The sequence below is a fragment of the Schistocerca serialis genome, chromosome 10 (assembly GCF_023864345.2).
Source record: "Schistocerca serialis cubense isolate TAMUIC-IGC-003099 chromosome 10, iqSchSeri2.2, whole genome shotgun sequence".
Lineage (NCBI taxonomy): Eukaryota > Metazoa > Arthropoda > Insecta > Orthoptera > Acrididae > Schistocerca > Schistocerca serialis.
Genome location: NC_064647.1, coordinates 178552635 through 178578297, shown reverse-complemented (window position 1 = coordinate 178578297; position 25663 = coordinate 178552635). Strand labels below are relative to the sequence as shown.

The following is a 25663-nucleotide window of genomic DNA, read 5'->3' as shown; positions in this document are numbered from 1 at the left end:
CGACATGATAGGCATCATACGCATGGATGTAACGAATCGTGCACCCATGTCTCGATCCCTGAGTAAACAGATGGGGACGTTTTCAAGACAACAACCATCTGCACGAGCTGTTCGACGACGTTTGCAGCAGCATGGACTATCAGCTCGGAGACCATGGCTGCGGTTACCCTTGACGCTGCATCAGACAGGAGCGCCTGTGATGGTGTACTCAACGACGAATCTGGGTGCACGAATGGAAAACGTCATTTTTTCGACTGAATCCAGGTCCTGTTTACAGCATCATGATGGTCGCATCCGTGTTTGGCGACATCGCGGTGAACGCACATTGGAAGCGTGTATTCGTCATCGCCATACTGGCGTATCACCCGGCTTCATGGTATGGGGTGCCATTGGTTACACGTCTCGGTCACCTCTTGTTCGCACTGGAGGCATTTTGAACAGTGGACGTTACATTTCAGACGTGTTTCGACCCGTGGCTCTACCCTTAATTCTATCCCTGCGAAACCCTACATTTCAGCAGCATAATGCACGACCGCATGTTGCAGGTCCTGTACGGGCCTTTCTGGATACAGAAAATGTTCGACTGCTGCCCTGGCCAGCACATTCTCCAGATCTCTCACCAACTGAAAACGTCTGGTCAATGGTGGCCGAGCAACTGGCTCGTCACAATACGATAGTCACTACTCTTGATGAACTGTGGTATCGTGTTGAAGCTGCATGGGCAGCTGTACCTGTACACGCCATCCAAGCTCAGATTCACTCATTGCCCAGGCGTATCAAGGCCGTTATTAGGGCCAGAAGTGGTTGTTCTGGGTACCGATTTATCAGGTTTTATGTACCCAAACTGCGTTATGTAATTACATGTCAGTTCCAGTATAATATATTTGTCCAATGAATACTCGTTTATCATCTGCATTTCTTCTTGGTGTAGCAATTTTAATGGCCAGTAGTGTATATACACTCTTGTGGGGTCCAGTCAGAAGACTACCTGATGAACGACTGCACGCTTGTCTCTATTTGGTGGCAGCCTCTTCATCTCTACATAACTACTGTGGCATACAGCCTCTTCAAACCTTGGTGTTTGGTCGCTAATTCAACCGACTTACTGGAGAGTGCTGCCCTCTTCGGAGCTACCTGTACCTGCGGGACAATGACCAGGGGCACGTGTCTCCAAATGACGCCTAACGGCACACCAGCGGCTGCAAGGGAGAGACTCAGTCGGTCAGCTGTCCTAAGCTCATGACCGCATGCCGTGTGCATTAAATGGCGAAGACACTGTAAGGGAAAAAAAATGTGCAGACAAACAAATGATTACAATTTCAGAAAAGTTGGATGATGTATTCAAGAGAAAGACCTTTACAAACCAAGTCAATACTGCACTAGCCCCCCTGTTCCCCTTATGCAGACAGTTATTCTGCTTGGGATCGACTGGCAGGATTGTTGAACGTCCTCCCGGTGCACATGGTGCCCAGGTCTGTCCAATTTGCGCGCTACCTCGTCAAAATCCCGAGATGGTAGGTGGGTCCTGCCCGAAATGCTCCAAACGTTCTCAACAAGGGAATGATTCGGCAACCTTGTTGGCCAAGGCAGGCTGTGACAAGTACAAAAACAACAGGTGTGTGCGGGTCGGCATTATCTCAGTTGTGCGACTGGATTCGTGATTTACTGTCAGAAAGGTCACAGTTCGTACTAATAGACGGAAAGTCATCGAGTAAAATAGAAGTAAAATCCGGCATTCCCCAAGGAAGTGTTATAGGCCCTCTATTGTCCCTGATCTACATTAACGACATAGGAGACAATCTGAGCAGCCGTCTAAGATTGTTTGCAGATGATGCTGTCATTTACCGTCTTGCAAAGTCATCAGATGATCGAAACGACTTGCAAAATGCTTTAGATAAGATATCTGTATGGTGCGAAAAGTGGCAGTTGACCCTGAATAAGGAAAAGTGTGAAGTTATTCACATGAGTACTAAAAGAAGTCAGCTAAATTTCGATTCCGCGGTAAGTCACACAAATCTGAAGGCTGTAAATTCAACTAAATACTTAGGGATTACAATTACAAATAACCTAAATTGCACCGATCACATAGATAATATTGTGGGTAGAGCAAACCAAAGACTGCGATTCATTGGCAGAACACTTAGAAGCTGCAACTGGTCTACTAAAGAGACTGTTTACACCACGCTTGTCCGCCCTATTCTGGAGTATTGGTGTGAGGTGTGGGATCCGTATCAGGTGGGACTGACGGATAACATCGAAAAAGTACAAAGAAGGGCAGCTCGTTTTGTATTATCGTGAAATGGGGGAGATGGTGTCACAGACATGATACGTGAATTGGAGTGGCAATCATTAAAACAAAGCTGTCTTACGTTGCGACGGGATCTTCTCATGAAATTTCAGTCAGTAATTTTCTCCTCCGATTGCGAAAACATTCGGTTGCCACCCACCTACATAAGCAGAAATGATCATCACGATAAAATAAGAGAAAAATTTAAGTTCTCGTTTTTTCCCGCGTGCCGTTCGAGAGTGGAACGGTGGAGAGACAGGTTGAAGGTGGTTCACTGGACCCTCTGCCAGGCACTTTATTGTGAATAGCAGAGTAATCACGTAGATGTAGATGCAGATCTCGCAGAAATGTAAGCCCAGGATGGCGTGCCATGAAGGGCAACAATACGCGATATAGAATATCGTCAACGCACGGCTGTGCTGTGAGGGTGGCGTGGATAATAACCAAAGCTGTTCTGCTATGATATGAAGTGGGACCGCCGACCATTACTCCTGGCTGTCGGGTCGAATGGCGGGCGGCAATCATTTTGGAACCCCGCGGCCGTCCGAGGAGCCTCCAGACTCGTCTTTGGTCTGGAATGTCATCGACTAGAGTAGAACTGTCTTCAGTGACGCTTCGCACTTGGCACTGAGCCCCGACGATTGGCGATGACGTGTCTGGGAGCGACCGGAACAGCGGTGGGATACTCACCTGACTGTCGTGCGCCATACGACCCGACAATGAAGGTCTGGAGCGCCATTTCATTTAATAGCAGGACTCCTTTGCTTCTCATCCGCCGCACCCTCACAGGACAGCGGAAGGTTGAAGATATTCTACGCTCCGTTTCGTTGCCCTTCATGGCACGCCATCCTTGACTTACATTTCGCAAGATAATGCCCACCCACACACTGCGATAATTTCGGCCGCTTCTCTTCGTGCTTGCCAAACTATACCTTGGCCAGCAAGGTCGCCGGATTTCTCCCCAATTGAGAACATTTGTAGCATCGTGGGGAGGACCTCCAACCAGCATCAGATTTTGACGATCTAACGCGCCAATTGGACAGAATTTTGGCACGACGTACCTCAGTTCATCCAACAGCTCTCTCATTCAATTCCAAACCGAATAACTGCTTGCGTATGGGACAGAGGTGAAGCAACGCGCTGTTTATGAAAGTCGTTCTCTTGAAAGAATAATCCATTTTTTTAAAAATTATAATGAGTTATCTGTGTCGACATGTACACATTATCTATCGATTTCCGTTCCATTCGGATTATTCCTCCGTTGTGTGTGTGTGTTTTTTTCTTTTCTTTTTTTTTTTTTGCTTAGAGTGTAGGTGATGGTATTTAAAAAATGGTTGTCTAACAGCTATCGCCATTCATTAAAATCCAAATGCATCTGAACCATTACACAGTCCTAATTTCATGGTCAACCAGTAACACAGTTTACATTTCTGCTTAGAAAAAGGCTTGGTCTCCCTCACTTTTGTGGGAAGCTGTATTTGCAAGCGAAAAGAAAGCGCTCATCGAGTCGGTATGTACCGGGCATCTGCTGACCTGCAGCTCGGCAGCATATAGCATAGCTGGTGAGACAGCTGCTAACGAGAAAGAAGATGTTCGCAACGACTGTCTTGCAAAAAATATTCCCTGGCGTCTTGCCGTGTAAATTGTGGGTACATCTTTGAGCTTTCGACTATTACCTCCAGCGCCTTCCTCAGGAGAACTCGCTGTCTTGGGTGCCGCTGTGATGGCCTTATATAGCGCGAGCACCGACTCCGATTGCTCAGCAGTTACGTCACGCTGCCGTAGCTGATGTCAACGCCTGCGCTGGTGGCTCCACCACTGTGGCGAATGTTCCAGTGTGGCGAATGTTCCAGTGTGGCGAATGTTCCACTGTGGCGAATGTTCCAGAGTGTTTTAGGCGTCGCGAGGTCTCTCCCACGAACCACTAACATGGCTGTCTCGGCTGAAGTTGTTCTCCGACATTCTTATCCACACAACCTCCTTCATAACCGAATCTCAGTACGTATCATCAAACACTACAGTAAGACGAAGAATAAGAAATTTTCCTACCAGCCAAAAAGATCGAGATGCTGGGCCCGTTAAAGGCCTGTCTTGGTCCCAGGGTCCTGGCATTTACACTATCCGCCGTGAGTGCGGAAACCACTACATCGATCAGTCCATCTGTACAGTTTCCGGCCGCTGTACACAATGTCAGCAGCACACAAAAAATTGGAGCTGTTACTGACCATATCCTCAGATATATAATCTACTGTTTTACGGGACAAACGTTTTTTCCCAGGCATATACAAACTGGGATTCTACACACATAAAAAAAGTCTTCCATCACCCCAGTTCCCAGGACTCTTGAAGACAGACGTTGACTGTGCATACTGTATCACAGACACAGTCCCTTTGACCAGGGATGTCACTGAACCCGCCCAAAGATGTAAACAACCATGCAGGGGCAGCGTGTATTAGACGAACGGGGACCGACAGCCGATCAGTTCCAGTCATTCCACCAGGAAGGAGGTACACGGGTCGTGCCGTCTGTAGTTAAACCATGTCTAGACGGTCAATACCGCGGTTCCATCGCGTCCGCATTGTTACTTTGTGCCACGAAGGCATCTCAACAAGGGAAGTGTCCAGCCATCTCAGAGTGAACCAAAGCCATGTTGTTCGGACATGGAGGAGATACAGAGAGACACGAACTGTCGATGACAAGCCTCGCTCAGGCCGCCGGAGAGCTACTACTGCAGTGGATGACCGCTACCTACGGATTATGCCTCGGAGGAACCCTGACAGCAACGCCACCATGTTGAGTAATGCTTTTCGTGCAGCCACAGGCCGTCGTGTTACAACACAAACTGTCCGTAATAGGATCCATGATGCGCAACTTCACTCCCGACGTCCATGGCGAGGTCCATCGTTGCAAACAGGACACCATGCAGCGCGGTACAGATGGGCCCAACAACATGCCGGATGGACCGTTCTCTTCACCGATGAGTGTCGCATATGCCTTCAACTAGACAATCGTCGGAGACGTTTTCGGAGGCAACCCGGTCAGGATGAACGCCTTAGACACACTGTCCAGCGAGCGAGTGCAGCAAGGTGGAGGCTCCCTACTGTTTTGGGTTGGCATTATGTGGGGCCGACGTACGCCGCTGGTGGTCACGGAAGGTGCCGTAATGGCTGTACGATAGTGCAACCATATTGGCAGCAAATTGGCGAGGCATTTGTCTTCATGAACAACAGTTCGCGCCCGCATCGTGCACATCTTGTGAATGACTTCCTTCAGGATAACGACATCGCTTGAGTGGAGTGACCAGCATGTTCTCCAGACATGAACCCTATCGAACGTGCCTGGGATGGATTGAAAAGGGCTGTTTATGGACGACGTGACCCACCAACCACTCTGAGGAATCTACGCCGAATCGACATTGATGAGTGGACAATCTCGACCAACAGTGCCTTGATGAACTTCTGCATAGTATGCCGCGACGAATACAGGCATGCATCAGTGCAAGAGGACGTGCTACTGGGTATTACAGGTACCGGTGTGAACAGCAATCTGGACCACCACCTCTGTAGATCTCGCTGTATGGTGGTACAACATGCAATGTGTGGTTTTCATGAGCAATAAAAAGGACGGAAATGATGTTTATGTTGATCTCTACTCCAATTTTCTGTACAGGTGCCGGAAGTCTCGGAACCGATGTGGTGAAAAGTTTTTTTGCTGTGTGTGTCATTAAAAAGGGCTTTTTCAATAAGAACGCGCCTAAAGAGCTTCAGAAGGACCAGCGGCTGCAAACTGACGAGGGGACCGCGCCTATCTGCACCATCGATTCCGTCCAGATTTGTGCGCAGGAATTGGCCAGAAATGAATATGACGGAAATGGGAACTCTAGATGGCCCAAAGTTAAAAAAAAAACTTATGGTACGCAATGGGTTAGGCATAAACCATTTGTCGTATTATAAGATCCAGGCAGCGCTAGGCGCAGGGAAAAAAGTGCGGAACCATATTCCGATGATCATGCGTTCGAGTACATATGCTGAAACATTTTTATATTTAATTTTTATGTTACTTACCATGCAAATAAACCGAAATAATGCTCAATATAATGTTTTTATATATATGTTCATAAAAGGCATGTAAACGAAAGGAAAAAGAGATATTTGGTATTTGCAATAAATTTCCGAGAAAGGATTGTATTTGCATGGCCCGTGAGAAATCTGAAAACAACATTCCAGGAAGCGTAGGTAATTAAACCGTACAGGCCTTCGTATTCCGTTAGTTTCATATTGGTCTTCGAGTAGCCCTCGGTAGCTAACGCAAGCAGCACTGCGATGTTTATTTTTATCGTCAGGTAAATGATTTGATCAAAGATCTGCTCTCGTATCATCAAGAGAGAAAAAGAAGTAACTTCCCGAGGAGACAGCATCAAAAATACATACAGTTCACCAGATATCGAAAATATTTGAGGAAATTATGCGTTAGATGTGGTCTGCTACTAAACTGTGTGATGCGTTAGACGTGGTTTGCTGCTAAACAGTGTGATGCAGAGAACTTTTTACGAGTATACACCAAATTCGTTTTTGTATAGAAATTTTGAAACAACAATGTAATTGTAAGAACACGACTTTTAGAACGAGTGTAAGATGCCATGAGAATTACTGCTTCATGTCTTTTAACGATGAATATGACTCCGGCACGTGTAAATCACCAACTGTTAAGGAAAAAAAAATGTACTCTGTAGAATCCCTTCCTGGAAATTTAGTTACAATTGCAAACTTTCCTTTGTATTTCCTAGTCATGTCTTTTTATGAAAATATTGATAAATACAATACAGTGAGCATTACTTCCGTTTATTTGCGGTGTAAGTAATGTAAAAACTGAAAATAAAAAGATGTTCAGGATAGGGACTCGAACCCACGATCCTTGGATTGCTGTTCTGCTAACATGTCAGAAACGCTATTTTTTTTCGAAACGCTGAGCGAGGTGGACCTCCCACTTCCGTCCCTCTGATTCGTGGCCAAGCCGCGCAAATACCATAAAGCACGGTGTGAACATCGTTCCTATAAAGTTGGGTATCCACACGGTGAATAGCTTTGCGTCTACACTGGTTCATGTAAGTTTAATTATAGCCATCATGTCTATATAATTAATGTACAGTGCGCCTTCGTAGCTCAGTGGTGAGCGTAGGTGGCTGTCATATGGAGGATCTGGGTTCGTTTCCCGGTGTGGAGAGCTCGCACCACGGCCGGGAGAGCGGTGCGCTGACAACACGTCTTAACAAACCGCGTCCGCACGACGCCGCTGGGGAGAGGGTGGAACGGCGGCCGGTAGGCGTCCCTCGCGTCTTCACGGCCTGGCAAGGAGCTCGTTATATGTAATATGTAAAAGGGAAACGTTGTTACCGTGTTCTCTCGGGCAATTCTTGATCGATTAACTTCATATTTTTACACGATGAAAATTCTAACGCATACATGCTACATATTTTTTAAATGTGTATAATGTATAAATATATATTTAATACATAAATAAAAAACGTTGGGATCAAAAATTTCGAAAAGTTCTTGACCGAATTACTTCAAATTTGTATCTATGCGCTAATGAACGTTCAGACAGACGTAGGCTAAACAGGGTGAGTCGTATCTATAGATTTTGTGCAACGCCTTCAAATACTAAGCGCGAGATTTTTCGTATTGTCTCGCTGGCTACTGAAAAACTACTGGTCCTACAGAAAAAAGAAACAAGACCATTTATGGGAAATTTAATGTAGTTAAATTTTGTACTGGGATATGTTTTTGCTGGAACCCCACGTTTTTAGAGTCATTCAAGAAAATAGCATTTGAAAGTCACTTTTGTATATTTCTGGAATACTTCGGAAACTATGCCCTCTAGTGGAAACGTATCCCAGTACAAAATTTAGCTTCATTAAATATCCTACAAAAATGTCCTGTTCATTTTTTCTGCAGGAGTAATAGTTTGCACTTATCGAGTGAGAGAATATGAAAATCATGCGTGTGCTATTTGTAGGTGCTACCCGTTAAATAGCGCGTGTGTAGTTTCTCAATCGACGATGAGTAGGTATTCCATCAGAACCGACTGCGAGAAAATAAATACCATGCTATGAGAGCATGCGGTTTCGTTTTCTTTCCTGCAGGCCATGTCAATTACGATAGCAGGTTGTTTCTCTTATATATATGGTCTTTCTCTTATTTTTAATTTCAAACAATTATTCTGTTCATAGCTATGTACTGTTTTGTTTTATTCCTTGACTATAGTTTTAGCAGAATATGGGAAAGGTGAGTTTATTGCTTATCAGCATCTGATTAGAATACCATTATGGAATCTCAATCGTCCAAAACTTTGTAATCCTACCCATTTGCGGATTACAATTCTGGGAAATACTGTCATTCACGGTACTGTCCTTACAGTTTCAGCTGCTAAAGACGTCTCTCACATACACCATACAGCAATGATCCCAAGTGATTTACCCATTTATTTTAAGGAACTTCATTTACCAACGAAGGCTTCGTTTGCAATAAAAGGAACAAGGCTCAACGTCAGAGAGGGGATGAGGAAATAGATGGGGAGAGAGGAAATAGAGGGGAGGGGGAGACACATAGAGGGGAAGGGAAGAGATGGACAGAGAGAGGGGGAGAAGGTCATCCACAGAGGGAGTGACTGGAGGAGGAAGAGATGGACAGAGAGAGGGGGCAGGAGGAGATGGGCAGAGAGAGAGACAGAGAAAGCAATGTAGGATGTGTATCCAATTCTGATAATGTTCAGTATTTGCAAGGCATTGCCTGTTTCGCTAGTATTTATTATAAATTCACTAGCACTAATTTTCAGGAGTATTCGTATGGGATCACGAACGTGTTTTGGGCTAGGAGAAATTATTTTATACTTTTTAGTCTAATTTAAAAAAGTATTAAATCAAAAATTTACTTTTATCTAAATAAACGAAAGCCAAAGCGATTAATGCTGTATTGCGATCCTGTTACGAATTGTGTTTAAAATCTCAAGTCTCTATCTTACTGGAAATTTAGTTTAAGTCAACTGCAAAATTTGTACTGAAGAGGCAGACACGAGAGTGAACTAATAAAAACGTGTTGAAATACATTAGAACAAATAAGCCCTCGGTCACAAATATTAAGTCAAAATTGACCAGGTTTTGACGCTACTGTGAGCGTCGTCTTCAGAATTAGCCTAACTGTTCTAAAACATATTAGGTATATAATACATTAATAAAATTAAAGTTTGTACTGACTGGAAAGAGATGCAGTACTTACAAGTCACATTTTAAAAAATCTAAGTCGGAAAGGTGACGTCATGAATAGTTGCAAATAAGATGGCGAGCCGCTAAGGGCTGCTCGTCCTTTGTGTGTGTGTGTGTGTGTGTGTGTGTGTGTGTGTGTGTGTGTGTGTGTGTATGTGTGTGTTGAAATACGACCGAGGATAGCACTTGAAGAATGGGAACATATAGGGGTAATAAAAAGCTATAAATGTCTTGCACCATTCAGAACTGCTCTCCAGTTTCAACTTTTCACACTCTCCACGCTACGAGAAGCCCCCAGTAAATGGGAATCTATAGGCTGTTAGAGTGAAGGGTTCGGCGCTATGGTCGTACCGCAGTAGACACTGGCGAAGTTTAGCGTGGGCTAGCCGGCCGGCTGTGACGTGTCACTGGAGGCGGCGCCTCTCCTCTTGCTCTGCCTCCGCCCTTTGCCGGTAATAGAAGCCGCTCGCCTCGTACAGAATTCTGCGCAAACCAAGAGCCGGCGCGCTCAAAGCAACTTCATTAACGGCGCCCTGCTGCACCACACAGAGGCCGGCAGCCGCCCGCGACGGTCGCTGGCCCTGCAAAAGGCAGAGCACCAGCAGCAGCAGGAGCGGGGGTGGCTCACGCAGACTCCGCCGCCCAAAGTATCAACATCTCCGCCAAGTGAACCGATACAAAAGTGATACGCCGTCTGATCAAACGTGTCCGGACACCCGTACGCAATGCGGTAATGACCACCATGTAACGAGATGGAGACTCGCCAGTATAAGAGGAGGAGGGGAGTGTGGTGCTGTCAGTGGAGAAGCAGCAACAGCAGACTGACGTCAGGAGATCCCAGTGACTTGGGACGTGGACTGGTCACTGGTGGTAACCCGATTAACGAATCCATCACCGACATTCCAGCCCTTCTAAAGCTGACCAGGTCGGCTGCTGGTGACGTGGAAATGAGAATGAGCAACCGCAGGTTAGCCAAAATCCAGGCACACTGACCGACACGGACCACCGGGTAAAGGTGTTTCAAAAAACTTATAAAAAATGTTACATAAGTTTTACGTATGTAATATCTAATTTAGGTTAAGGTGTCTAAGGTCTATCTCTTGCATAGACGCAAAGGTACTTCTTATCTTGCGTATTTCGATTTTTACCGCTTACTGTCGTCATGGTAGAGTATTCCTGTGGTTCCTCCATGTAGAATATTATCTACAACCATTGAGTACAATTGTAGCGGTTCAATAGTTGCAAGGCCTTTTATTGGCTCGTTCCTTTGTATATACTTATTTTAAATAGTACTCCTCCCCCCTCTTTTTACTACACCTGACATGTGATCATGGTTCTGTTTTACATATGATTTGTCGATTCCTCTTACCCGTCTTGAAGCTTTAGGCTATATCAAGCGTCTGCCACCTATAGTCATACGTTTTGAAGACAATAAATATCTGAACTGATGATTACATTACTATAACACTTCTGCTTTATTAATGCGTGAATGACGATACTAAAAATTTTACAGTATGTATAAATAACTAAATCATTCTGATAGTGGATATTAGGTGTATTATTAAGACTTTTAATTAAGGAAATTTACATGTAACACTTGCAGCTGTTAAGTAATACGCTACGTATTTCCACATAATTTATTGCTCTGATTTAACATTCACTGTATTATTCTCATTACGTAATGTAATATGCAACACTTGATTCTTCTAGTCAACATGCTCTGTTTTTCAATATGTAATCATTGTTCAGTTACATCCTCCACAGGTAAGGCCTGAAGATGACGTAGTGTAACGTCAAAACCAGTTGCCTAGAAATAAACCTATACAATGGCGATTGGTATTGTTTCTATTGAACTAGATCAGTCAGACTGGACCATGGAAATTCGTCCCTTGGTCCCATGAATCGCATCAGGTCGGCGATGGTGGTTAGAACGGTTGGCCGAAGGACGTACCGCACCACAGATGGTAGTATTATGCTATGGGGGACATTCAACCGGGGCTTCCATGGGATCTATGGTAGTATGCGAAAGCACAATGGTACCTGTAGACTATGTGAAATTATTGCGGACCACTTCATTTTCCATGACAATATTGTATATCCCACAAGACTACAATCGCGTTGCCGACCTCTGTGGCCGAGCGGTTCTAGGCACTTCAGTCCGAAACCGAGCGCAGCTGCTACGGTCGCAGGCTCGAATCCTGCCTCGGGCATGGATGTGTTCGATGTCCTTAGGTTAGTTAGGTTTAAGTAGTTCTAAGTCTCGGGGACAGATGGCCTTAGATGTTAAGTGTTGTGACTTGGCAAGACAGCCAAGCCACTATGAGAGGAATCCGAAAGTCACGCGTTTAAGCTCACGCAGGCTGGCGTGAGGTCTGGAACAGTTAAATGAGTTGAGTTTAGTAAAAAAAGTACGGAGCTTCTGGAATACTTAACTTTAATCCATAATTGCTGAACCCCGGTCTGACGGTACATGCATCACAAGATAAATAGCAAATGATAATGGCGCCTTGCTAGGTCGTAGCAAATGACGTAGCTGAAGGCTATGCTAACTATCGTCTCGGCAATTGAGAGCTTAATTTGTCAGTGAACCATCGCTAGCAAAGTCGGCTGTACAACTGGGGCGAGTGCTAGGAAGTCTCTCTAGACCTGCCGTGTGGCGGCGCTCGGTCTGCAATCATTGATGGTGGCGACACGCGGGTCCGACGTATACTAACGGACCGCGGCCGATTTAAAGGCTACCACCTAGCAAGTGTGGTGTCTGGCGGTGACACCACATTAAGTCCCATAGTGCTTAGAGCCATTTGGACCATTTGATACAATCGTGTTACACTTCTTGGATGTCTTCCTCACAAAACAAGCCTGTTCTGAACGGGCCCCTATCAGGCGCCATCTCCACACCCACAGATGTTTCAGATCCATCACCTCCTTCAATTTGTGCACAATTTGAATCACCACGTAGTCTTGTGAAACTGGTTAAATGTTTCTCAAACAGTCATAATTATAGTGGGCACCTATTTGAGGACATTAAGATTGGGTGTGTCCAACCATCACCTTTCTCACGGATTTGATAGTGAGGCGTTCAACGAGGTGCTGAAAATCTGGAGGAGTGAGAGCCCTTTTTGGGTAAAGAGCCATTACCAGAGTGTGCAGTGATGTTGGACGCTGGGGTTTGGAGCCAACTGGACTTTCTCATTCTGGACATGTTGAAAGGTGGCTACACTGAGTCATAGCGCCAGAGATTGCGCCAAAGAGTACTATTCCGCCGCCTCCACTGGGCAATGGTAGTTCGGAAGTTGCCGTGGGCAGTAGTAGTTCAGAAGTTGCCGTGGGCAGTGCTTGTTGAGAGGATGTCGATAGCAGTACTAGTTGAAGGTATGTCGTGTGCAGTTGTCCTGTTGGTAGAGACAGCAGACGTTGTTCGATTGGGGATGTTGTAATGTTCACAGTGTATTTTTCGTCAATATGTATGAAGGCAACAAAATTTTTTTATTTCAAATTCCCTAAATAACAATGCCTCTTGGTCACAGGTTCAGTCAACAAGCATCTGGCTTGTGTTCATGTATTAGACTGTAATTCGGGTTTCTATGTGCAATTATAGTATTTCTGGTTTTTTAAATTACTTAATTGTAAATGCTGTTTAAAATATCTTGTCGTATTGAGGAAGAACCGTGCCAGATGTGTACGTTGAATCACACTTCCACCCATAGAACAGTTACACTTGTGCTTTGTTGTTTCGTAGCTTTTATAGTTGCTGGGGACTTAATTAATCAATTGTGTTAACGGAAATTTCCTTTCATTCTTTGTTGTTATTCTATGCAGTCAGATTGCGTACTAATACTACTCAGGGCCAACCGGTTACGAGACTTCGTAACCGGACATACAGCTACTAAAACTAAAAATATTTTCATTTAAAAATTTAATTAAGCCCCCATGCAATGTACCGTTCGGTTCAGGTCCCCAATTTAGGCAGGCCACTACGCAAACCATTCGCTCATAGATGCTGGTCTGTCAAGGCGATAAAGTCGTCTCCGAACTGCCCCTGTACTGTAAGTAATACACAATGCATTTAAAGTTTCCTGACGTGCAGTAAGGAGTCCATACCCCAACAACGAAAAGCACCGCCACACCCTGACATCACATCCTCCATTTTCTAGTGCTGACGTTGCACTTATGGCAGGTAATATTCTCGAGATATTCAACAAACCAAAACCTTCCATCGGATTGCCGTATCACGTGTTAACAGACAACTATTGTCCAGTGGCGTAGGTGTATACACAGCCTCAAGCGTCATTCGACATTGGGAGATGTGTGACTAACCAAGAGCTGCTCGCTCATTGTACGCCACTCTTTGTAACTTGCTACGCACACACATTATACTACCCGGACTGCTGTTGGCAGTTTAGAACTCACGAGTGATTCCTTCCGCTAATTTCATGCCAATTTTACAACCACCCTTCTCTGCTGCTACAAATTCGTCTGGCAATAGACCGCGCAGCTGGAACTGTCAACACAACTGGCACTGCTAAGAGTGTCCTACGGCTTCCACATCGCTGGCAACGGGTTATGCACTATGCCGGTGACTACTTTTGAAGGTCACTAAAACTTTGAAACACTTATCTATTTTGAACGAGCTGTAAATAAATAGTTGCCACTATTAAAGTTCCAACCGTCGTATTTCACTACCATTAATATCGTTCAGTAGGTGAAGGTCATGTGTGCATACTTTTAAAGCTCACGACGTACCTTGAATTAAACTACTGCATTATGCATAATGCAGAAGCCGTGACTGTACCAGGTGCAAATATGGCGCTGTGCGCTGTACGACGGTATGACATCCCCGCTATCATTCGGCGAGACGTAACGTGACTGGACAGTATGGCTATCGACAAGAGAGACCGTGGGTTGTAAGTTAAACTGTTTTATGTGAACGGCAGAATCTAGAGTGCAGAACTGAGAGAGCATCGTCGACTGAGTGGTTTGAGGAGAGACCCGACGTCATGAAATGATGTAAAGAAGTTTGTTAATGAAATTCAAAATCACTGGTGAGTTGTGGCACCTGGAAGATGAAGGCGTCCTATCACGGTTCCTCTAACTGGCCATGCAGCACGTGACCCGGGTAGCACTAGTGCCTGTGCAGTGTCACGGTAATTGTCCACCCCGTGGTCAACAGTACGGAAAGTTTTCCCGTCTATTGGACACTGATACCCGTACAAGATACAGACGGTACAACAACTGAAACCTCATGAGCCGCAGAAACGTGCTAAATTTGGTCTTCGGTTTCAGGCACGGATGGAAGTTGATAACATGTGGCCGAGCAACATTCTGTGGCTGACAAGGCACATTTTACAGTACAGGATGCAGTGAATACACGGACCTACCGGATATGGGGTACTGTTAAACCGCACACAGAGCCATTGCACTTGCAATATGTGACTGATGTGACTGTGTGGTGCCGACTCACAAGCATATATATTCTCGGAACCGTTCTTTTTTGAAGAGAATACACCCAGAAAGCCTTCCACCTGTACCGTGACGTCTGCATTTTATCCAGATCTCCTTGTACACCACGTGATTCCTGCTTTTGAATGGGACCGATGACCTCGCTGTTTGGTCCCCTCCCACAACCAATCTGCTTTGGAAGAGCGCAACAGAGTGGACACCACTGTCTTCTTGAAATATGGAGCAACACCTCATGTCGCTCGCCCAGTGAAAGATCTGCTTAATGCAACTTTATACCAAAGCGTTATTTTCGGAGGATTTCCCAGATACATGGCCTGCAAGATTACCTGATCTGAATCCAAGGACACGTTCGGTCCCTACCTGATCTGAAGGTCAGTATACACGAACACGTTTCTGAGGTTCCACCAGAATTGTTGCGAACAAGTGCTGAGCACGCAGTTTTCCGGGTACAGCATCTAATCGACATCTCCGGTGTTCATACTGAAAAAATTGTGTAAGTCGCACTTAATAAGAAAATGAACATTATGCCTTTCTCCCTTGCTTGAGCTTTTCTGTCCACGTCCCGTTTCGTTCCCAATCCATTACACGTGGCAACATTTCTATATGTCTTTCTTGCGTTCTCAGTGCCAGATTTTCACCTGTTGGCCAAAACTGGAACTAATTTTTTTACACAGTAAATCGGTTCCGCATTAAGGCAATAGAATGTCTAAGTTTCGCCGCCCTACAGTAATTACAGCCCACACTGGACCTGCGTGAGTAGCTGAACCTTAATTATAGCCACTCGGTATATGAAATAAAAATAAAGATGCCTGCGACCGGTCACTAACGGAAAATCTAAAGATGAGCCCGAAAAGTGTCGAAGGTAGTTAAAGGAAATAAAAGAATAGTGACAAGTCGTAGATATCTGTATCCATATTTCACATTATATCTGTTATGGTACCTGTAGCATTAATCGTAAGAGAGGCGATCCAGCAGAAAGTCTGGGCTTAACTGCACCTGGATAGTAGGGGATGAAAAACGCATCAAGGCCAGGAAAGGCAGACAGGCACCAGGAAGGTCAGGTTCCCATTCTAATCAGAACTTCGTGGAGGGCAGCGGAAGGAATGGCTGCCGTTCCGCCAGCCGGAGCAATCCCTACGTACGTTTCCGAAATTACGGCGCAACAGCACGCGAAACTACGGCCGGTGACAGTTTCAGTGCTAGCACGAGCCCCCTGGTATTGATTCTCAAGACTGACTATTGAACTTAACAGCAAGTTTTTCGGAACAGCGTCTGTTACACGCCACAGAATTACGCATTTCCCGATAAAAGTTAACAAATGAGGCTAATCTACATAGAAGCAGCAAGGAGGTAAACTTGCAACGTCGTATATCGGAGTACATAAGCAAAAGTTTTGACTCTGGCCACGAATCTACAGTTAAAGGACGTTACTCGGCTTCCGAGACTGAATACAGTAATATTCGACTAATATAACCCCATACGTTATAGTGGACGGCGAATATTCCACAGAAAAGGAATTAACATCGGGAATGCTCCAGGGAAGCGTAATAGGACCATTACGTTCTCAAACCACAACTATAGGGTGTCCATAAAGTTCCGCTGTCATTTAAAAAAAATCAGGATTTGGAAACTGTTAGAGATAAAGCAGCGCTGTAAAACGTTCAACAGTTTTCAAAGTTGTTTTTGCTGCTGTGCCAGAATTACAATGCGTGCCCCACTCGTCGCTCGTTGAACGACTAGGCTACATTCGAGTTCTGCCGTTGTACGGCCGGCCGGTGTGGCCGAGCGGTTCTAGGCGCTACAGTCTGGAACCGCGCGACCGCTGCGGTCGCAGGTTCGAATCCTGCCTCGGGCATGGATGTGTGTGATGTCCTTAGGTTAGTTACGTTTAAGTAGTTCTAAGTTCTAGGGGACTGATGACCTCAGAAGTTAAGTCCCATAGTGCTCAGAGCCATTTGAACCATTTTTTGCCGTTGTACGATTCAGCATTGCAGCACCGAAAGTTCTGATTGCTTCACTCATTCGTGCGCGAACGGTAGCAGTGTCATTGACTGGTGTTGCGAGCACGCGTTCCTTGACACAACCCCATAAAAACAAGGCTAATGGCGCGACATCGGCAGGGCGCGGACCGCGCAAGATGCGACCATAACGAGCCATCTACCTCTCCCCTCAGAAAATGTCTCACTCAGCACAATCCACGTGGTGAGACTCCGATGAGGGGATGCACCATCATGCTGGAAGATGATGGACCGCTCTAGCTCTCCAGGAACTGTCCGAGCATATCCAGATAAAAGTTTCCCATTATGGTTTTCTGCGCGGAGAAAAATGGGCCCATCATCCTATTGTCCATTAGGCCACACCAGACATTAAGCTCCTGACCAAGACGGATGTCTTCGCACGTGTTGTGAGCGTTTTCGGAGAACCGGAGTACCATTGGTTCATCGGAAAATAGTCACATGTTCAAGCACCCCCGTCAGTCCGAAAAGTTTCGAGATGTGATTAATAAAAATTAGAGAAAAATTCAGATTAGTTGTAATGCTTCAGGTGATCCACATAGTCTCTCCCCTCCCCCTCCCCCCGCGAGTACAACGGGCAGAACTTTGATACAAGTATGTCAGAGGAGTCCGTCTTTGGAATATTGTTCAGCTCGCGCGTCACATTGCCTTGAATGCCAGTTATGTCGTCAAAGCGCTGACACTTCAAGTGAGAATTTCTGCACTTTGTCTTCCTGTGGTAGGCGAGTACTGATGAGATCAAGTCTCGTGAACCGTGATGATTTTTTCCAGAAAAGAACTGTCCGCATTTTTGGTTTCAGTGAAGTCACGGCAGCAGTCCGACATATCTGTTCGGGAGTCAAGATGTGCGAGATGAACTTTGTGCACACCTTCTCTGCTTCAAAACACTTCATATAGAGACGTTGCTGTATTGTAACTTGAGACACAACAACGTTGATACGCTACGATCGCACGTCCACTGCTTCTACATCTACATTTAAGTGCCTGGCAGAGGGTTCATCGAACTACCTTCACAATTCTTTATTACTCCAGTCTCGTACAGCGCGCGGAAAGAACGTACACCTGTGTCTTTCCGTACGAGATCTTATTTCCCTTATTTTATCGTGGTGTTCGTTTCTCCCCATGTAAGCCGGTGTCAACAAAATATTTTCGCATTCGAAGGAGAAAGTTGGTGATTGGAATTTCGTGAGAAGATACCGTCCCAATGAAAAACGCCTTTCTCTTAATAATGTCGAGCCCAAATCCTGTATCATTTCAGTGACACTCTCTCCCACATTTCGCGATAATACAAAACGTGCTGCCCTTCTTTGAACTTTTTCGATGTACTCAGTCCTATCTGGTAAGGATCGCACACCGCGCAGCAGTATTCCAACAGAGGACGGACAAGTGTAGTGTAGGCAGTCTCGTTAGTAGATAGTGTCTTGCCAATAAAACGCAGTCTTTGGTTAGCCTTCCCCCACAGCATTCACACTGGTCGCAGCTGACTGCTCGAATGCACGCCCGTTGTTCACAGTCGTTTGTCCAAGCTGCCACTTACTAAATGTGGTGACGTCGCTTATACGCCAGGAGGAAAATCAGTCTCAGAATTATTTGGATTGACGGTGCAGTCGCTGACAGCATCTGTGGAGGGCAGCATGGAAAATGCAAATGCATACCGCAGAGGGAGATCGTTTGGCTGCAATGCTTGGACCATCTACACTTTGTACGCAGAAAGGCGTAACCGCTGACGTGATACTTTATGGAAGCTTCCTGCAATTCTCGTGATGTACGAGGTGTTGACTTCTCGGGGCTGCGTTGAAATATAGCTTCCGCTCTGTCAACACGTGCTTGAGACACAGAGGGATGTCCACTTTCAGAAAGGCCTTTGAGACAGTCTGTCTGTTGCTTTTGATCCACCTGACTATCCACTCTGGCGATGATTATTTCACAGTGCCTTTATCACTGTTTTAGATTTTGCGTACCAGATGATACAACACTACATCTTCTCCTGGTCTGTCACCAGTCAAAGTCAAATCTGTAACAAAGGGAACTGCTGAACGTTTTTCAATAAACCATAATGCTTGATCTCTGATAGTTTCCAAATTACGAGCGACCTCTTGGGCGTCCTATATATGAATGAGCTATCAAGTCAGGATCAGGAGCGCTGTATTACGAGGTGCATTCAAGTTCTAAGGTCTCCGATTTTTTTTTCTCCGGACTGGAAAGAGATAGAAACATGCGCATTGTTTTAAAATGAGGCCGCGTTCATTGTCAATACGTCCCAGAGATGGCACCACCCTACGGCAGATGGAATTTTACCGCCAGCGGCGAGAATGAGAACGGTTTTAAATACTTACAATGGCGACGTTTTCCTTACTTGAACAGCATGCAATCATTAGTTTTCTGAATTTGCGTGGTGTGAAACCAACTGAAATTCATCGACAGTTGAAGGAGACATGTGGTGATGGAGTTATGGATGTGTCGAAAGTGCGTTCGTGGGTGCGACAATTTAATGAAGGCAGAACATCGTGTGAAAACAAACCGAAACAACCTCGGGCTCGCACAAGCCGGTCTGACGACATGATCGAGAAAGTGGAGAGAATTGTTTTGGGGGATCGCCGAATTACTGTTGAACAGATCGCCTCCAGAGTTGGCATTTCTGTGTGTTCTGTGCACACAATCGTGCATGACGACCTGAAAATGCTAAAAGTGTCATCCAGGTGGGTGCCACGAATGCTGACGGACGACCACATGGCTGCCTGTGTGGAATGTTGCCAAGCAATGTTGACGCGCAATGACAGCATGAATGGGACTTTCTTTTCGTCGGTTGTGACAATGGATGAGACGTGGATGCCATTTTTCAATCCAGAAACAAAGCGCCAGTCAGCTCAATGGAAGCACACAGATTCACTGCCACCAAAAAAATTTCGGGTAACCGCCAGTGCTGAAAAAATGATGGTGTGCATGTTCTGGGACAGCGAGGGCGTAATCCTTACCCATTGCGTTCCAAAGGGCACTACGGTAACAGGTGCATCCTACGAAAATGTTTTGAAGAACAAATTCCTTCCTGCACTGCAACAAAAACGTCCGGGAAGGGCTGTGCGTGTGCTGTTTCACCAAGACAAGGCACCCGCACATCGAGTTAACGTTACGCAACAGTTTCTTCGTGATAACTTTGAAGTGATTCCTCATGCTCCCTACTCACCTGACCTGGCTCCTAGTGACTTTTGGCTTTTTCCAACAATGAAAGACACTCTCCGTGGCCGCACATTCACCAGCCGTGCTGCTATTGCCTCAGCGATTTTCCAGTGGTCAAAACAGACTCCTAAAGAAGCCTTCGCCGCTGCCATGGAATCATGGCGTCAGCGTTGTGAAAAATGTGTACGTCTGCAGGGCGATTACGTCGAGAAGTAACGCCAGTTTCATCGATTTCAGGTGAGTAGTTAATTAGAAAAATAATCGGAGGCCTTAGAACTTGAATGCACCTCGTACTGTTCGCTGCCTGTGCTGTTGCGTACGGGAAAGTAGCGTCGCTCGACGATCATTAGGAATAACAGAAGAGCTTGGACAAAATTTCCAGTTGCTGTAATGAATGATAGTTGTCTTTATATAGGCATAAATGTAAGAGAGTGTCTATAAGAAACAGAATGAACGTGATAGCATCTGATAACGAGTTTAGTGCTGGATGTCTTAAGTAATTCATATTGTACAAGTGGACCATCAGTTTCGTTAATCGCCTCTTCTTGTGAGTCTCAGGCATATTACAGGGGGACCTGTCTTGAGCAGCTGGCTAGCAGCTTTTCAATCGACGGGCCGCAGTTTACTGGAAAATCTATGTCGAGGTCTTAAGCGTACCTCCTGCAGCCGTAATCTTAATCGGTTATTACAACAACTCGTACCAACAATGATTCGTTCTCGGCAAATTCAGTGTATTGATGCTCAGAAACAGCATATATTCGTGGGGTGTAAACATGACACCCACCGAATGTAGGCTTCTATTGAACACGACAAATACAGTGTGTCGTCTTACTTTGTGCGGGCCTCAATCTTTGTGCTTGTGACGTAGGGAGCCTTGTAGCTCCCTCCTGGTTCCACTTTAGGCGTCACGTCGCTGAAATATCGCAGAACTTGTTTTGTGTTTGACTTGACGAACTGGTTCAAAATGGTTCAAATGGTTCCAAGTACTATGGGACTTAACATCTGAGGTCATCAGTCCCCTAGACTTAGAACTACTTAAACCTAACTAACCTAAGGACATCACACACATCCTTGCCCGAGGCAAGATTCGAACTTCGTGCAGCGCGGCTCCGAACTGAAGCGCCTAGAACCGCTCGGTCATAGCGGCCGGCCCAGCTGAAACAGCAGGAAGTGACGTCACAGAACTCTTAGACCGCCACGTCAGCGTTAGCTAAATCGTCCCGTGTACCGACGTCTTAATTGTGTACTTTTGTTCAATTTCTATCGTAGATAATATCACTAAATACTATGTCATGCATCATTATTAAAAATAGTTATTTTCGTCGTAGTAATTTCATTAATAAATCAATCATTACAGCGAAGTTTGTTTAATTTGTCACTGCGCAAATTACGGGATCGTCTTACTGCCTATCACTTGCATCGCTTGCTGTGGTAGAACAGAATTTCGGACCGTATTTGTAAAAGGAGCGAGAGAATCAGAAATTCGTAGAACACAATACACATTTAATGGAAGGTGCTGTCTTGCAGGCATACAAAAATTTCAGAAGCGATACCGAGAAGTGCTGTGCTGGTACTGCGAACGGTTGAAAGCAAGGGGAAACTACAGCCGTAATTTTTCCCGAGGGCATGCAGCTTTAAGAGCAATTGAACGGAATGGATGATGTCTTGAAAGGAGGATATAAGATGAACATCAACAAAAGCAAAACGAGGATAATGGAATGTAGTCGAATTAAGTCGGGTGATGCTGAGGGAATTAGATTAGGAAATGAGACACTTAAAGTAGTAAAGGAGTTTTTCTATTTTGGGAGCAAAGTAACTGATGCTGGTCGAAGTAGAGAGGATATAAAATGTAGACTGGCAATGGGAAGGAAAGCGTTTTTGAAGAAGAGAAATTTGTTAACATCGAGTATTGATTCAAGTGTTAGGAAGTCGTTTCTGAAAGTATTTGTATGGAGTGTAGCCATGTATGGAAGTGAAATGTGGACGATAAATAGCTTAGACAAGAAGAGACTAGAAGCTTTCGAAATGTGTTGCTACAGAAGAATGCTGAAGATTAGATGGGTAGATCGCATAACTAATGAGGAGGTGTTGAATAGGATTGGGGAGAAGAGAAGTTTGTCGCACAACTTGACTAGAAGAAGGGATCGGTTGGTAGGATATGTTTTGAGGCATCAAGGGATCACCAATTTAGTATTGTAGGGCAGCGTGGAGGGTAAAAATCGTAGAGGGAGACCAAGAGATGAATACACCAAGCAGATTCAGAAGGATGTAGGATGCAGTAGGAACTGGGAGATGAAGAAGCTTGCACACGATAGAGTAGCATGGAGAGCTGCATCCAACCAGTCTCAGGACTGAAGACCACAACAACGACAACAACCGAGAAGTACCGCTCGGTTCGATTCAGAATGTTTGTTCTCTCTTTGCTGAATTTCGATTCGAAACATGCGTGTTTGCTCATTCCGTGAAAGCCGGTGCATTACATGGATGCAGAATTAAAGTATTTATTTTTATGATCTTCAAAATGGTTCAAATGGCTCTAAGCACTATGGGACTTAACATCTGAGGTCATGAGTCCCCTAGACTTACAACTACTTAAACCTAACTAACCTAAGGACATCACACACATCCATGCCCCAGGCAGTATTCGAACCTGCGACCGTAGCAACCGCGTGGTTCAGGACTGAAGCGCCTAGAACCGCTCGACCACAGCGGCCGGCTTTATGATCTTCCCTCGAAGCGATTTCTCTATTAGTCTTCTGCAAGTCAGGAGCATATTGAATTCATTTTGTGAAAATTTTAATGCTCAAAAATAAACTTCAATAGGTCGGCGAAGTGGAGAACCTTTGTGTGGAAGAATTTTTACGGTACTGATGCATAGTTACCCTTAATCTACAAAAATTTCATCGTACAGTGTCTGCTCGGTCTGTCCTCCCCACGATTCAATAACGTCAAGAAAGATTTATTGTCCCACATATGGAAGAACAGCAAATTTTAAAACATTTTCGTACAGCACTTTCCTGAATTACTCTTAGTTCGTGCAGATCACAATCACCTCTTTTTAAATCTGAATCAGATCGTCAATTCTTTTAAACAGTCTGATCAAATTTCTCAGACGGTGAGTGCATACATAAGAAAACGTAATGGAATATCTTTCATGACGCAAATGAAATCACAAAGTATCAGAGACTTTACTTGTCTCATACAGATATGATTTTATGTATATAGACTGAACGGACGTGTGAAAATTTGTACCAAGGCCGGGAATCGAACGCAGCTCTCCTGCTTACTAGGTAGAGTGCGATTCGTGTGTAAGGGGGAATTTAAAGCAGACTGGGGCGGCAGTGAGAATTAGGATCGAGGAGGGGGCGTGCTGGGGAAATCCGTGCAGCTGTGTCAGCTGCTGTGCCAAGGTGGCTTAACGGCTGACGCACCTGCCTAGTAGTTGGTAGACGCGGGTTCGGTTCCCAGACTTGGCATAAATTTTCACTAGCCGCTCCAGTCTATATACATAAAATTTCCTGACGCAGTTATAGTATTCTCTGCTACGAAAAAATGACCAATCTTGTTCAAATATTTTTTCAGTCCAGAGACGGTTTTCGTTTATTCCACGTCCTTGAACATCAGCAATTCGTAAATATGTATATTTATTTGCATGTTCTGCATCCTTGCTAATTTCCGACCATGGATCTGTGGAATGAAAGGTACGGCTCTATCCTCGACCGCTGCAGTTCGTCGTTGAGGCTGACCAGACCCAAGAGGCCGGGGTCCAGTGGTACCGAACAGCCAGAGCGGTGTGCAGCGCACGCAGCAGCTGCAGCTCTTGAGCGGTGCTTCTACTGCTTCTGCTTCCGGGCTGAGGCGCCTTATTGTGGGGACAGCAGCACTCACTGTGGTCATCTCTGACGTCAGCGCCTTCCCCACCCCGCTGGCTATGCTCAGTGTCTGCTTCCATTGCGCTCCCTCGATGGGGCGGTGAATGGCTGAATACTGCGACCGCCTCGCTGTCGTGGACACAGGCAGAAGAGAGGCTCCTATTCGCTGGCATGAGGAAGTATAGGTCCCTCTTATCAGAAGAGACGACTCTTGTGACCCCAAACTACAGCCAAGGAAAAACGGTCACATCGACACAGATATACTGCCTGACGAAACCAGTGAAGCATCCAGAATACACGGTTAGACATCAACGTGATTTTGTATACATGCACACCATCGGCGGATATGTAAATAATTATAGTCGCAGTTCTCTATGACAGGTAGAACGGAAACTAGGAGTTATTAGTGTTTAGTGCCATTGTGGGAGCTGCAAGGACATGTAATGGGCATGAAAAGCGATGGATTTTCAATATTCATCTCGAGGGACACGGAGATGACATGCATTTGCTTCAGACAGCGTTATCAGCACTTGACAAGTTTGAAAGGGGCCTAATTGTGGGTCCCCATTTGGCTGGCTGCTCGAATTGGGACTTTGGCTCGATTTAAAATTGCATGCGAACTTGAGGGCAAGGTATACCTGTTGACAATGTTACCAATGTTACGATCATCCATGTCTGACCATCGCAAGAGAGGGTCGCCCGTATTGTAGTCCAAGTACGTCGTAAATCTTTCACATCCGAGAATAGGTAATGGACTCCCTGCAACATTTTGGATCATCCCACACTATTTTTTCAGAGACCAGCAGCAGACAGAGTGGGGAATTGGCGTCCCTTGTGTTGGCTGCGTACATCACAACACAAGCAGCTGCATTTGGGGGAGTACCGTGTCCGGGAAGCACGGGCTGCTGATGAGAGGCCTCGAATTGTCCTCAGCGGTCCTCCGCCACCCTGGATGACCATCCTTGTCAAGCGAAAGATCCTATTGAGCCGTGCACATCTCGTGTTCATGCCATTTATTGTTTGTCATATTCTATTACGGTAATGTCACCTTGTTTTCTTATTCCATTTACTGGCCTAACTAACTTCCTGCCTTACCTGCCCATGAGTGGCAGCAGCAGCGCTTATCGGTAAGTGCACTGTCGTACCATCTCTGGAGCGACCGATAGTATTTCTGGGTCGTCGTGTGTCTGGAGTTCAGTTGGGAGCTCAGTCGGGACGCAGCAGCAGTGAAGTCAGGGACGGAGCGCCGGTGAGGCGCGGACAGCCAGTGCTCGCCCGACCACTGGCGATACACATACATTGTCCGACGGAAGGATATTTGGGCGGGGACAATCGCTGGTTGGTCGTTCGGTCGGTTGTCTCATCGGGTGACGTGTAACTGATTCTCTGACCGCTTATGGGCCCCTTCAATTGCTTATCTTGCTGGACGTGGGTTGGTTTCTTGCCTGTGCGGAGATGTCGGAGTGTTCCCTTCGCATGGTTAGGTCCGAGCCAGTGTCTCCGCGTCGTCGTATGTCCCAGTTGCGAAAGGACCTCAAGGAAGTCGGGTACGGAGCAGTCGGAGGCAGTCTGTCAGTCGGAGACGGACCA

At 45.6% G+C, this 25663-nt stretch overlaps 1 protein-coding gene across 1 annotated transcript in view; it reads right to left on the bottom strand.

Annotated features, from left to right (window-relative positions):
* The window catches only part of LOC126424647 (serine/arginine repetitive matrix protein 1), a 653808-nt gene that overhangs the window by 419518 nt on the left and 208627 nt on the right, over positions 1 to 25663 (bottom strand). The window lies entirely within an intron of this gene.